This window comes from Sinohyriopsis cumingii, chromosome 3 (genome assembly GCF_028554795.1).
Source record: "Sinohyriopsis cumingii isolate HCF-2022 chromosome 3, ASM2855479v2, whole genome shotgun sequence".
NCBI lineage: Eukaryota > Metazoa > Mollusca > Bivalvia > Unionida > Unionidae > Sinohyriopsis > Sinohyriopsis cumingii.
In genome coordinates this window covers 22636635-22652777 of record NC_142963.1, presented here as the reverse complement: position 1 = coordinate 22652777, position 16143 = coordinate 22636635, and the positions used below count along the sequence as shown (strand labels likewise).

The following is a 16143-nucleotide window of genomic DNA, read 5'->3' as shown; positions in this document are numbered from 1 at the left end:
CGTAGCCCATCGGACACGTAAATCCGTTTCCAAACCACCCTTTCGACCCACCCAAAGTAGCATCACCGAAGAGTGGGTGACTTATTAACACACCAACCAACACAAAAAATAAAAAATGGAAAAAGTCTTAGCCAGCATTTACTACGATCCTTCGCATCCTGCAGGTTACGCAGGAGTTCAAAAATTGTATCGTGCTGCCAAAACGCGACTGAAAAGTCTCCGTTTACCTCAAGTGCAACGATGGTTACAAGAACAAGCTACCTACACTTTGCACAAACCCATTCGACGCAAGTTTGCCAGAAGTCGCACCCGAGTGGAAGGCATCGATCATCAATGGCAAGCCGATTTAGCCGATGTCTCTCATTTGGCCAGCTACAATCGTGGCTACAAATATTTGTTTTGTGTCATCGACGTCTTTTCCAAATTTGCCTGGGTCGTGCCCTTGACTTCCAAATCGAGCAGCGAGTTAGTGCGAGCCCTGCAACGGGTGTTGAAACAAAGTGGTCGTCACCCTCTTCGATGGCAAACGGACAAAGGCACCGAATTTCTGAACCAAGCTTTCCAAAAAGAATTAAAGAAACGTGACATTCATTTTTTTACCACCGAGAATCCCGAAACCAAAGCCATCATCGTGGAACGTTTTCAACGCACTTTGAAAGAACGCATGTGGAAATATTTTACGCATCACCACACTCTGAAGTACATCGACATCTTACCGCACCTGGTGCAAGCGTACAACCAATCTTACCATCGAAGCATCGGACGTGCCCCGCAAGACGTGACTCCCGACAACGAAGTGCTGGTGTTTGAGCGTCTGTTTGGTACGTCCCCGACGAGGGCTGTCCCCAAGAAAAGTGGAATGTTGGCCGTAGGAGATTGGGTGCGCATTGGCAAAACCAAACGCACTTTCGACAAAAGTTACTTACCCAACTGGACGACCGAATTGTTTCGCGTCACTGGACGAGTGCATGGCCGTCATCCTGCCGTCTATAAATTGGAAGACATGAACGGAGAAGTGCTCAAAGGAACGTTTTATTTGCCCGAGTTACAACGTGTCACCAAAAATGAAGACGACGTGTACGACATCGAAAGCATTCTCGAACGCAGAACCCGTAAAGTGGGCAAACGACGTGTCAAAGAAGTCAAAGTACGTTGGAAAGGATATCCACCCAGTTTCGATTCTTGGATCGACGCTTCGCAAGTCATCGACTATAAAAAGAAGTGACCATCATGCCCTTTCACACATCAGACGCAGCTACGTCGACCACTCCTTCTTCACCTAGATCTTCTGTGCAAGATTTACAAAAACAACCCTTGTGGGTGTGGTGTGGAGAACGTGTGCCTAAAACGCAAATCGTCTTTTTCTGCCAAATCTTCGTGGTGTATTGTGTCATCGGGGCAGCCATTGCCAATTTGAGTTTGCAACAAGGAGACAAACAATTGTGGACCATTTTATTGAGCAGTTGCATCGGTTACCTGCTTCCCAATCCCTCCCTGAAATTCTCCTCGAACGGGAACAACGGGAACCTTGTGTCCAGTGCCAGTGTCAGTCACTACTCCAACCACAATCACAACCAGAATCCCATTTTGGACGGAGACACGCCTCTGACATCCACTAACCCTTCGGACAGCCAAAGAACTCTCGAATTATGAGTCACGAAAACCAATTTTACTTAACCTTACCCAGTGACAGTTCCATGGAAGTGTTTCCCCACAACACGTTGTGCTGTTACACGGCCAAATTACCTCAGGCCATCCCCTTAGATCACGAAGCCCATTGGGAAGTGGCTTTAGTAGAAATGATTCACCCGACCCAAGTCCTCAATGTCCTTTCCAATCAAAATAAATTTGATGTGGAAGTTCTTGACGATCCATTGCAACAGGAGTTGGATAAGAGAACCACCATATCTGACATTAAAACCTATAATGACAAAACTCAAAAGTGGACCTACCACTTGTCCATTCTCCCAGGCTATTATTTTAGTGGTCATCATTTGGTCGGCGCCATAGCCTCCAGGTTTAATGGCGTGTTTGGGAAAGCTTTTGAGATTGTCAAGAACAAAAGTGTCACCATGGAGTACCACAAAGTAGCTCGTCGCTTCTTGATGAAATTTGAGCGGAGTAAAATCCTGTCCATTGTATTTTGTCCTGAATTGTTTGACATGTTGGGCGGAGAGATGGAGCTGAGGAAGAAAGTAGAACAAAAAGGACAACCCGAATCATCAGGCATTTACGACAACGAGACTTTTGCCAAGTATTTTCGTACCCCGGTAGAACTGAACCAAGGACTGAATTTGATCTTTGTGTATTCCGATGTGGTGGAATACAACGTGGTGGGACACACCTCCGTGCCGTTACTGCGTGTCATTGCTTTCAAAGTGGATTCTGCCACGAACGCTGACGAGGAAGGTGGAAACACTTACCACGTCCACCGCGAATTTGTCCATCCTCACTATTTGCCTGTCAGCAAGTCGTATTTGGACACGGTCAACATTACTATAAAAGGAGATTTGGGACAAAATATTCCATTCACCAAAGGAAAAGTCACGGTGAAACTCCATTTTCGAAAACGGTTCTCTCACGACTCTTAAGTCATGTATCCAGTGTACCGAGGGGTTGCTCGACAGCGAGGACACGGTTTAGGAGACATGTTAAAATCGACCTTTCGTTCGGTGGCCCCGGTGTTGAAACCGATGGTGACACGCGGATTGCACGCCTTGAAAGATGCGGCACTGACGCAAGGCAAAGAATTTCTCCAAAATGTCATCATCGACAAACAAAACCCTAAAGAAGCCTTCATGAGGGCAGGTAAAAATGTCTTGCTGCAAACGGGCAAAGACATTTTAGGCCGACGAGAAACACCTATAAATGCCCTGCACGCTACCGAGTCAAGCATTCAGCAAGGACAAGGCAGAAAGAGACGACGACGAAGAAAACACCCTTTCACCAGACTTCAAGCTAGAAAGGCCAAGAAAAGAAGAACCGTTCGAGACTTAGACGTTTTCGATTATTGAGACACAGCAACAAAAAAAAATGATGCACCGAGAGTCATGCGCCTGTTCCAAGACGGAACTGGATATGTTTGCCATGCCCCCCACCATGATGACGATGCAAGAATCCCAATGGGTGGAATTTCATCCCGTCTCCTCATTGACAGCCTCAGCTCCCATCGAGTTTGAAATCAAATGACAACCCGAAGATTACATCGATCTGAATAGCAGTTACTTGTACTTGAAAGTCAAACTTTTCGATGAGGATAATTCGCCCCTAGAAAAGGATGAGGTAATAGCTCCCGTCAACAATTTCATGCATTCCTTGTTTAGCGGAGTGGACTTGTACTTGAACAACAAACTAGTCAGTAGCAGCATGGATACTTACCCTTATCGAGCGTACCTGGAAAATCTCTTGACGTACGGAATTGACGCCAAGAAGATCTCAATGCCTGTGTGCTATGGGAAGCTGACGAAGCAGGCCAGTTTGAAACATTAGAAACTGATGGAACCAAAACACCAAACAATGACGGATTTGTAGAACGAAGAGAAAAAATAAAAAACGGACAAAGTTTTGAACTAATGGATCGTTTGCATTTGGACATGTGGTTGCAAGAGAAATATTTGCTGAACGGGGTGAATGTTCGCCTGAGACTGAATCGTAGTAGTGCCGCTTTCCATTTGATAGGTACTACTGCTTGCAAAACTGTCATCGAGGAAGCCAGGCTCTACGTACGACGCGTAGAAGTGTTATCTAAAGTGGGTAACGACATCAGTCAAACATTGAGCAGAACGACCGCCAAGTATCCCATACGACGCGTGGAAGTGAAAACCTTCACCATTCCCAAGGGACAGCGATCCATGATCGAAGATCATCTGTTCCAAGGACAGCTACCCAAACGTTTGATCGTTGGTATCGTCGAAAATGAAGCCTTCAATGGAGCTGCCGCTAAAAATCCTTTCTACTTTCAACACTTTGGCGTGTCCAAGATCGAAGTCAGTCGCGATGGCAAGACCTTGTGTACCCGACCCTTTGAACCTGACTTTGAGAAGAAGAATTACTTGAGGTCGTACTTGTCCCTGTACGAAGCCACCGGACAGTTAGGAACCAATACCAGTCACGGCATTACGTACGAAGATTACGCAGGAGGCTACGCTTTGTGGGCTTTCGATTTCACTCCAGACCAAGGCAGCGACGAGGGACATTTCCACCCTATAAAATCCGGCCAAATTCGTGTGGAAATTCAGTTTGCAAACCGAGACCCTGATGTAACGGTGAACGTCATCCTGTATGCAGAATTCGATAATACGATAGAAATCAACAGTTTGAGAGAAGTCATCCTAGATTACTAGAAGCCATGGAAGACTGTTATCCCTCTTTACCTAGTGAAGAAACTTTGGAGATGAAATGTGAGGAGACCGTGGAAAAAGAAGAAGTGATCATAATGAAGTCGAGATGGCCAGAACAAGAAGCCCATTTAGTCTCCTGTTTTGCCAAACACTTGGTGGAAAAAATGACGGAATTGATCAAGAAAAATTGTTATGGATGTCAAAACGATCATCCCAGTCAAATTCAACACGATAAATGCCTAATGTTACGTCAAGAAGAAAAATTGGACGAGTATCTGGACGAAGCTTGGAGTCTCATCTCGAACAAAGACGTGTTGCACCAGTGGTATAAAGACTTGCGTGAACATTCTTGTCCACAATTAACCACTCAAGAGATCCATCGTATCGAAGCTCTCCTGAATCAGAGTGAGGAAACAGAACGAATAACCGTTTATTCGTCAGATATTTTCAAGCAAAAAGTCAGGATCGAATTGACGACTTATTATTACCTGTGAAGAAGAAGAAAAAAGCACACACAAATCAATGGATACCTGGGAACTTTATTACCTTTTGAACCACAGTTCGTATACGGCTTCTTGGAATCCTGTCGTCTGTGCTAAAGATGAACTCCCTCATCGCAAACCTAAAGACCATCAAGCTTACGTGATCAACACGGACGACAGTCATCTCCCAGGAACCCACTGGGTAGCCGTCTACTTTCCTCAAGAAGGATGTGTGGAATATTTCGATTCATACGGATTGCCCCCTTTGGAAGACGATATCATCGACTTTATGAGAAGAAATGCTCAAACCACCCGATTCAATAATGTGAAATTACAAGGCACAGATTCCTTGGTGTGTGGACAGTACTGTGTGTATTTTCTGCATCATCGCAGCCTGGGCTATTCCTTAGAACATTTAGTGACTCATTTTGATCCTCGTTCTTCTTCTAGAAACGATGTGAAAGTAGATCGATGGTTTTGTGACCATTATGCTTATCTTTTGTCTCAAGCTAGGAAACGTAGTGTCAATCAATGGCCTAATGATTTCCAACAGTGGAAATCACAATTTCATTCACAACGTTGTCAGTCCTGTTTAAAGTAGAATGTGAATTGAAAAAATGTTTGTGATTAGAAAAAATTGTTGGATGTTATAGTGTTGGATTATTGTTAAAAATGTTAGAGTTGTTGTTTAGTGTTAAGTGATTTTTGAATAAAAATGTGTTTTGAAAAAAATGCCTTTGTGGTTTGTTTAGCTATAAGAATCTTGGATTCATGCTCTTTCATTTCTTAATATCCCTCTCATGACACTCACTGAACGTTGCGACTCGAAATCAGTGTGGGGATGTTTTCCTTCACGTCCGCGCTTTGACTTTAAGAACCGGGGTTGTTTCCAGTCTAACCATCCATTGTCGACTCATCCTCCTACGAAGATGTGCTCCAAACTAGCTAAACTCAACGAAGCCTACGTGAATTTGCATAGGGTCAGACACAGTCTGATACCGAAGCCAGAAGAAATAGAGAATGTGAGAATGCTAAAAGTCACTGAAGACCTGATAGAAGAGCTCTTCAGAGAAGAAGTGAACAGGGAGAAAGAAGAATGGACAGAGAAGTACAGACTTCAGAGACAGCAACAACAGCAGCAACAGCAGCAACAACAGCAACAGCAGCAGCAACCTGAATCTGACAGAGGCTTTGTCGATTGTCGTATCGACACCAAAGAGTTCTTCTTCTCTTTCCAAAGAAGCAGACCTATCGCCAGAAAGTCTATCCTCAGAGGACATCGCATTCTTAGAAACTAAAAAAGATTGCCATAGCAAACAAAAAAACAGCCCTTTTCAGGGCTACCCCAATACTCTAGAAAAGAAATAACCATCAATTTGCCAATGTGAGTAGGTAGAGTAGTGTGAAAATAAACACTAACTCTTTTTTTAAAAAATGTGAGGGTATGTGTTTGTGTGTTTGTAAGTGCTCACGTAAGTTGGTATGGATAGTAGATTAAAATGATGTTTGTTTTTTTGGCTGTTAGAGGTGTAGATTTGGGGGTTAGATTGGATTGCTTTGCGTATGTAAATAGTCTATTGAAGTGATTTATAAAAAAAATTTAGAATAGTGATGGGTAGCATAAAAAAGTGAGTGAGTGTTTCTTTTAGGTCCGCGCGTTGTTGTTTCTTTGGTCATGATCTAGGTAAGATCAATTTTATGTTTTAGGGGGATGTTTTCCATCACGTCCACGCTTTCAGTATAAATTGAAACTCACTCGGCAGTCTAGCTACCCTTGTTGATTGATCAACACCACCAGAAGAATGAACACCAGAATTGTGAAACTGTTAGAACTCCAGATGCACCTGGAATATGCCAGGCGCATACTAAATGAACTGGCCGCGGAGGCCATTCTCGAAGAAGCAAGAATGAAAGAGGAGGAGGAAAGAAGAAGAAAAGAAGAGGAGGAGAGAAGAAACAAAGAAGAGGAGGAGGAGGAGGAAAAGGAGAGAAGAAGAAATTTCAGAATCCCAGAAACCGAAAATTGGGATTCTGAAGCCACATATCCTGCCTCTGCACTCCCAAGAAGAAAGGTGAAAGAAGACTGGGCAAGAAGATGCGTGTGTGGCGCCAGGCCAGGAAGGTGCAACCATTAGATAGATGCATCTGGAGTTCAAAAAAAAACCAACAGCCCTTTTCAGGGCTACCCAATACTCTAGAAAAGAAATAACTATTAATTTGTCAATGTGTGTAGGTAGAGTAGTGTGAATATAAACACTAACTCTTTTTTAAAAAAATGTGAGGGTATGTGTTTGTGTGTTAGTGTTTGTAAGAGCTCAGGTATGTTTGTGTGAATAGTAGATTATGGGTTTCTTTATTGTTTCTTAGCGTATGTGGAGAGTATAGTTTAGGTTTTATTATATGAAATGAGAAAGTAGGGGATGTTTTCCTTCACGTCCGCGCGTTGTTTGGTCATGATCTAGGTAAGATCAATTTTATGTTTTTAGGGGATGTTTTCCTTCACGTACGCGCTTTCACTATAAGAACCCACAGTATTCGTCGTTCAAACCATTCTACAAAGAAGATGGCTTCTAACCAAATTGACAAAATGCAAACATTGCAAGACGTTTTAGACAACTTAGGAATGATGGAGCAGATGTTAATAAGACTCGTTGAAGACCACTATTCCTATAGTCCCCATCGTGTAAAGATGGAAATTAATAACTTAAGAAAGGTAAAGGACATGATAAGTGGTGTCATGAAAGAGATAAAGGAGGAGAAGGAGGATGAAGAGGAAAGGATAAGAATACGCAAATGGAACGAAAAAATTGAAAAAGAAGAAGAAAATAAGAAGAGAAAGAAAGAAGAGGAGGAAGAGAAGAAGAAGAAAGAAGAGCAGGAGAAAAAAAAGAAAGAAAAGAAGAGAAAGAGTGTAGGAGATAAAATAAGAACTTGGTGGAGAAAAAGAAGAAATTAGAAGCCGAAGAAGAAGAAAACCCAAAGGCCCTTTTCAGGGCCAGCCATATTTCTCGAAAAGAGAATGACTTTTCAATTGCCTACCCTTTTTTATTTTTTATTTTTTTTAAAAAAAATATTAAAAAAATCCCATGTTCAATTTCCCTTGACGCTATAAAGTCCCACCCTGTTTAAATTCCTTTGACGCTATACAATCCCCTATTCCCATGTTAATTTCCCTTGACGCTAAACTGTCCCACGATTTTTCTCCATGTTAAATTTCCATTGACGCTAATCGTTCCCAGGGGGGTCTGTAATGCTAATTCCCATTGACGCTAATCTGTCCCCCTTCACTACTGATGAGTCATCAAAAACATTTTCGGTTGCAGGCTCGTTCAAGATCAACAAGTATGAAAGAACAGGGACACATGGGACAAATGTTTGGGATGAAGCATTGTTAAACGTTTTTGGTAATTGTATTTGAAAACGGCTGACCTAGTACACATGGCGCACGTGACGCTGGCAGAATGTTTCCGGGTGATGATAGAGCTGGAGACGAATCAGAAGTCTGTGTGTTGGATCATGCGGAGGACATGCCAACATAGACAACAACTTTGTTCCACTTGTCAACAACTATCTGCGTGACAGCAGCTTTAACATACCCCCGTGTCGATCAAATAATTTCGACAGGGTCAGATATAAATTGATAGATAGAACCACTATGTTGTACCAATCACCCTCGAGGCCAGGTTGAAATCGTTACAGTACCACGCGGGAACACCCGGTCACTGGAAGCTACGTAAAAAAACGCAGACAATGTTTCTACAATGATGATTGAATATTCACCAAGAAACCCAGCTTTCCAAAAAGTATGTTGAACCAACATTGACTCTGTCTGGAAAAGAAAGACCTCAACTGATATTCAACAAGGACACGTTTGTCCGTATAATAGTTATTGGACGAAAAAGAGAACAACTATTGGAGACACACAGCAAAGGTATAATTTTAGGTGAACGTGACGCAAGCCCCAGGAACGCACACTTACCAGATACATAAATATTACCTGGATGATATTTTCTATGATTGTGCAACAATTATAACAGTGAAGAAACATGCTTCGTTTGAAATGCGTTATCGTGTTCAGCCTGAACAAAGCCGTCCTGCCAAGCAGTTATACTCCACGATGATAATATTCATAGATAAAACTGTGATGGAACCTCAAAGCTACCAACGCGATAAACAAATTAAAGCGGAAAAATAGCTACGAAATAAAACCACATAGAAAACCGTTTTCTCACAAAATACAAACGCGTATGTTATATTGTGGATAGTTCGTGGACTAGCCCAGCAGCAACCGTTGGCTTGTGTGTTACCGGATTTGCGACAACACCTAATATGATACATACACCAATCGGAATCGTTGTTGGAACGATATCGATAGTAACCGATGTGACTGGCGGCACTGGAAAAGTAATTACAGTACATTTGCGAATACGTGTCTGTTCTTACAATCGCTGCCGCCCTAACTAATCTCCGCACGATTTCCGTGCTGTACTCGGTGGCTATGGAAGAGAAAATAATTACCATGACGGAGTTTGCGACGGTGCTGGAACAAAATGGAAAACCACGAACGTAGATACGGAACCGATGCGCTAGCGACTCAAAACAGGTAACTGATTTACAGTCAGTAACAACAGAGCAAACATTTGCCAGTGTACATCAATCTACGCTCGCTCACGACACTTCGGCTTCCCAGCCCAAGAACCGTGACGCTGGCTTCCACGCGGGGTACAACCGCTGTAGGCCGATAAATCAGCTCTATACCTCTAATCATATTGACTGGCGCTTTAGGGGACGATATCGTATATTCATTAAAACCTGCAAAAATCTGCAGACAATCTTGTCTGCCCAAATCGATGTACATTTAATACGCTTACCTGTACTTCTCGCGGCTGTTGATCTATTTACGACTGAAGGGTTCTTTTGGCGATATGTATAAAACATTTCCGGAACAAATCCTGTGTTTGAAGACTAGTTAATCCACGTGGAATAGAGAAGAGAAAAACTTCTACTAAAATCCAAGATAATGGTATGCAATAATAGTTAAAACAGATTTTACATACTTTCACCGAAGCCACGACTCGCCTCTGTTATCAAAGTTAACTTCATGGATCCCTCCGCTGCCACCAATTGTTGCGGGTTAAAGTAAGGACAGTATAGTTTTAAAATGTTTTAATGCGACTTCTCTGATTTTATAACCCAGAATGCCTGATAGGGTATAAGGCACTTGTTTTGTTTTATAAACTGAGGACCACATTAACAAGATATTAATCATAAGACCACACTAGCTCCAAAGTTCTTAAGGGTCAGATTGGTGTTAACGAGAGTTTATAAATTAAAACAAACACTCAACCCACACAGCTAAGACGTGACGTCAGCAAGGTGGCACTGGCACACTTTAGTACCAACTTTCATACTTGAAACATGTACTGTTATAACCCTCTCAAATAGCATCTTATCATATGGGCTCCAAAGTGTGCGAGATATTCCTGAAAATTTGCCTCTAGTACCCGCGTAAAAGGACGGAGGAACCACATTACACAATGATGTTTATTTTCTAAGTAAGACGACGACCCAAACAACATCAATATCAGAATAGATAGCTTAAATTTTACAATTAGGGCTTACATAACCTTCGCAAGGGACATAATTCTTTGCTTTTTGTAGAATGAAATTTGGGAGAGTTAACGCCATTGGGTTCTTACGTCAAATCAGCAGAGGTATAACTGATAGCTTCAGTTGTACGGTTTAATTTACCGAATTGGAATCCTCTGTCGAAACGAAAGACTGAGCGCTGGAGCTGATTCAACCTTCTGACATAGCAAAACCGACTTCAGGGATTATAGTGCACCGCAGTAATGTGAAGTAGTTGCAAGTTGTACCCTTCTGATCGTTAGTTACTGTGTGTTCCAGTCTAGAATAAATAATAACCACCAATCATGACTGAATGAAGCCTGTTCTTTTCATGACCTACCATAAACTTAAGAGCAAAGATGGTCATAAATGATTATGAACGTATTTGAATCGCACACGGCGAAATAGTTTAGAGCGTCTTTACGGTGCTACAAATGAGTGGCTCGACGCGTCGATGGTATTCACTTTCACTTTAGCGTAACGGGCGCATCTTAGCAAAACTTATATTGGGGGTGGGAGTGGTTGCTTGAAATCTGAGTTCCCAACCCCAACCCCGTTATTTGTAGCAAAGTAGGGGCGCCACTATAGGTATTCCTCTTGGCATCCGTCCGTCTACGAGAGATGATGGCATAGCTCCAAAGTACGCTTTTGCTTATCCTTCTTTTCAGCTCTCTTTTCAGCTTGCTTTATTCTTCTCTTTTCCTCTGCGTTTTGAACTCCCTGCCTGACAGCTAGACGCCAGCTGGAACGGTTGTTTGCACAGCTCTCCCAGTCGTTGACATTGATGTTTGCTGTCTTCATATCCTTCTTGCAAACATCTTTGTAGCGCAGATGTGGTCGTCCAGTTGGTCGTGCACCTTCTGCTAACTCCCCATATAACAGGTCCTTGGGAATGCGACCTGGGTCCATTCTCTTGACATGGCCGAGCCAGCGAAGGCGCCTCTCGCTGAGTATGGAGAACATGCTGTTCATGTTGGCGCGTTCTAGAACCTCTGTGTTGGGTACTTTGTCCTGCCACTGGATGTGCAGAATGCGCCGCAGACATCTCAGGTGGAAGCTGTTGAGTTTCCTCTCGTGTCTTGCATAGGTGGTCCATGTTTCGCTGCTGTAGAGAAGTGAGCTGAGCACGCACACTTGGTAGACACGCAGTTTGGTCTTCTCTGTGAGGTTGGGGTTGTTCCAGACCCTCTGGTTAAGTCTGGCCATCACTGCTGCTGCCTTGGCAATCCTGCCGCCCACCTCAGAATCAATGGAGAGTGAGCTGGAGATGTTAGACCCGAGGTATGTGAAGTTCTCGACAGCTTCCAAATTGTACCCATCGATGGAGACAGAGGGAGGGGAGTCTGTGTCCTGTGCCATGACATTTGTTTTCTTCAAACTGATGGTCAGTCCAAATTCCTTACATGCATGGGAGAGGCAGCATACCAGCTGCTGAAGTCCATCTTCCGTGTGTGATGTCAAGGCTGCATCGTCGGCAAAGAGCAATTCACGGATGAGTACCTCTGTGACTTTAGTCTTAGCACGGAGACGGGCGATGTTGAACAGCTTGCCGTCAGCCCTGGTATGGATGTACACTCCCTTACTGCAGTCCTTGAATGCGTACTGGAGAAGCATGGAGAAGAAGATGGCAAAGAGCGTCGGTGCAAGGACACAGCCTTGTTTGACTCCGCTAACGACTGGGAATGCTTTAGATGTTGCGCCATTGAAGCACACTGTGCTGTGCATGTTCTCGTGGAACGACATAATGACAGCAAGCAGACGTGGGGGGCAGCCGATCTTCTGCAGGAGTCTGAAGAGTCCACTCCGACTAACCATGTCAAACGCCTTCGTCAGGTCTATGAAGGAAATGTAGAGGGGCATCCGCTGCTCGCGACACTTCTCCTGCAGCTGACGTAGTGAGAAGATCATGTCTACAGTTGACCTGCCGGCTCGAAATCCACACTGGGATTCTGGGTAGACGCGGGAGGCTAGGATCTGCAAGCGTGCCAAGGCAACACGGGCGAAGGCCTTTCCGACGATGCTGAGGAGGGAGATGCCCCGATAGTTGTTGCAGTCGCTACGGTCTCCTTTGTTTTTGTACAAAGTGACGATGTTGGAATCACGCATGTCCTGTGGGATGTATCCCTGTTCCCAGCAAAGGCAGAGGAGTGTGTGTAGGGGCTGGAGCAGTGCTGGTTTTCCGCTCTTGAGGACTTCAGGCGGAATGCCGTCGCTTCCAGGAGCCTTCCCACAGGCAAGGCAATCGATGGCTTTTCCAAGCTCTTCCAGGGTGGGCTGTGTGTCTAACTCCTCCATGACAGGCAGGTCTGGAATGGCGTCCAGGGCAGTTCCAGTGACATTGTTTTGGGTTGCATATAGCTCGAGATAGTGCTCAACCCATCGCTGCAGTTGTTTCCCCTGGTCTGTGATGACTTCGCCCGTCTTGGACTTGAGGGGGGCGGTCTTGTAGCTGGGGGGGGGGGGGGGCCTGTCGCTTTTTTGATACCCTCATACATTCCTCTTGTATCCCCGGTGTCAGCAGCTGTCTGTATACTGTTGCAAAGGTTCAGCCAGTAGGTGTTGGCACAGCGGCGGGCGGTCTTCTGGGCGTTTTTCCTTGCAATCCTGAGGGCTTGTAGTGTTCTGGGGCTAGGTGCAGCCTTGTATGCCAGGAGGGCTTTCCTCTTTGTCTCAGTCACGGGCTCCATCTCCTCCCAGTTTGCCTCATACCAGTCGACATTCTTACGCTCCCTCTTCCCGTAAGCTGTGATGGCTGAATTGTACACAGAGTCACGGATATGGGACCACTTGGAATCAATGGTGTCATCAGGTGTCACTTTGGTGAGGGCTTCCTTCAGTTTGCTGATGAACTGCTGTATTTTCTCTGGGTTGCTTGCACAGTAGGTGTTGATACGTGGGTGACCCTTCTTCTTGGCGTGGTGCAGCTTCTTGGGTAATATTCGCACCTTGCTGGCCACGAGGGAATGGTCCGTGTCACAATCGGCACTGTGGTAGCTGCGGGTAAGGAGGACACTGGCCAGTTCTGCACGCCTGGTGATGACGAGGTCTAGCTGGTGCCAGTGGCGTGAACGTGGGTGTCTCCACGACACCTGGTGGATCTCCTTGCATTTGAAGAAAGTGTTTGTCACACATAGGCTGTGGGAGCAGCACATCTCCAGCAGTCGCTGACCATTCTCGTTGATCATGCCCCTTCCGTAAAAGCCGAGACAGGTGGACCAGGCCTCATGGTCAGCTCCCACTCTAGCATTGAAGTCTCCTAGTAAGTAAAGACTTTCATTGTTGGGGATACTCAATATTGCCTGATCCAGAGCCTCATAAAACTTGTCTTTCTCCTCGTAGGTGGAGTAGAGGGTTGGGGCGTACACACTGAAGATGTTGACCGGGCCTAAGGATGTTGACAGCCGGAGGGCAAGGATTCTCTCAGTACCTGATGATGGAGGTTCAATGAAGGCGATTAGCGTGTTCTTGACGGCAAAGCCTACACCATGCTGCCTAGGTTCATCCAAGGGCTTCCCCTGCCAAAAGAATGTGTAATTGGCTTCCCTGATGGTGCCGCTGTCAGCCAGTCGGGTCTCCTGGAGGCAGGCAATGTCGATGTTCAGTCGGGAGAGTTCTCTGTCAATGACGGCAGTCTTCCGTGCATCGTCGATCTGCTGTAGGTCAGTGGTCAATCCAGGACACATGGTCCTGATGTTCCAGGTTGCAAAACGAAGAGTTGGAGTCTTTTTATTTCTTCTTTTAGTCTTTCCTGGTGCAGAGTTTTGTGGCCCACTTGTCGAGATGGTTCTCTAAGCTCCACGCACCCAGTGAATCAGGCAGGCCATGGCGGGCAGCACCTTACTGACTGGGGGCTGCCCAGCTTGAGGCGGGCGGTAGCTGTCCAGTGAGACCTGATGATCTCTCCCACCGTCAGAAGTAACCCCTGGCGCCAAGCTCTACGCCAATCGAGCTTTGACTTAGAACCGGTAAACTGCTACTTCTCGTGTTGTGCCGACGCCGTACGACGACGCTGGAGTGTCCTCTCCAGTGGAACTATGAAGCCTGGGCAGGGTGGTATGGAGAATCAGCTGTTGCCCATGCAGCAGATCCCCCCTCTCCACGCAGCTGGTGTGCCCAAGGGAACGACGAATGCCGATACAGCTTGGCACCAACGGCGTCGCAGGAGTTGCCGGAATGACGTTGAAGTCAATGTCATACCGCCTTAGGGACTCCATCTCCGGATTTTCTGTCGGGGTTTACTCCCTTAGCCTTTCCCATGAGTGGGTATAGCCACAAGGCAGCAGAGGTTTGGAATCGGAGTTTTCCTTCTCCTAGATGAGCTACCATCCAAGGTTTACGAGTCCCATCTACCCGAAGAAACTGGTTTTAAGGCGCCAGTGGGCCGCCTTCACCCCTTCTCCTGTTAGTAGAAAACATGGTCTGCCGGGCTTCAAATCTAAGCCACTCGCGAAGGCCAGGAGCTGGATTTTAGTTGACAGAGGCAGTAAGAGACGCAAGCCGTATGGGGCATTTTGGAGGATTGGGGCGCTTGTCTCCCACTCCCACCCCGGGCAATGTCAACCTTAGACCACACTATAGGTATTACTGGACAGTTTATCGGGTGAATTTTCATCCGACAATGACCTATTGCAGAATAATGAGAATAAGTTTACACTGAAGATACAAATAAAAACAAACTAAGGATGTTTGTTGAAAGCATGCATGTGAGATTTTGACTGCGGCAATCAAATTAATTCCTAATACAACTGATGGCTTTTATACTGAACCAACACTGCCACCAATCCCTCTTTTTTTACATTCATTTTTGACAGCAAAGAGCTATTTTAAATATTTTCCTGTGACAAGGCGGCTAAAAGAATCAGTATGTGCCTTATGCATGAATCAAGTTCATTAGTACTATAACCAATTAGCATACTTTTCATTACCCCTCAACTATCTCGAGTTTTAGATATTTACCTCTGTAGCAGACATACCTAAATACGTAAACCAAGTCGGCTGTTCATTTGCAGCCTAAGTTACGCATTTGATCTCCCGTGCTAGTCTAAGTGTGACAGGCAGTCACCAAACAAGCCAACCCATTGTCAAGCCTAACTCAAAGTAAATCAAAACCACGTTACAGATTTAGCTTCTGTGTGAATTTATTAATGCTAGGCTTATCATAATTACGTTCATGCCTTCTACCTTAAAAATTAGTGAGGTGTCAAAATACGAAACTATCCAGTGAGACCTTAAGAATTGATATGCCATTCGGATTAGGGGAAACGCTTTTCAGTTCCAAAACTGGTGGCAATTATGAATAAAATGCAACCTCAACATGTGTAAATTCACACTCGCCTGTTTCCTATCGTGTTTGGCAGTTGTTGATGATCGAGAGCTATGATATAGAGCAATAGATACAATACACCTTCATATTTTCATTTTACTTTCCGCACTTAAACATACAATTTCCTTATAACAAGTCAATGTCATCATTTTTCATAGCTAATATATCCTGTAGTGTTAGTGCCTGGTGATATCAGTGATATATCACAGTAAAAATAGTACTATTTATGAAATCTCAAAATGTTGTGAACAAAAGATGCAAAGGAGCCAAGCTGGTTCTCTTGTGAAATAACTGCAAAATGTGCATGCTAAGTACCTAACAAAATATGAACGATGCACAGCATATATAAACTGACCAGAACTCTCTCACT

General features: G+C 44.7%; 1 long non-coding RNA gene across 1 annotated transcript in view; it reads left to right on the top strand.

Annotated features, from left to right (window-relative positions):
* LOC149802528 (uncharacterized) overlaps positions 1-15679 on the top strand; it is a 30324-nt gene extending 14645 nt beyond the window's left edge. Inside the window, exons 3-4 of the long non-coding RNA XR_016420043.1 lie at positions 8146-11038; positions 15029-15679. This is a non-coding gene — a long non-coding RNA (uncharacterized LOC149802528). The remainder of the gene's footprint in view (positions 1-8145; positions 11039-15028) is intronic.
* Positions 15680-16143: the final 464 nt, after the last annotated feature.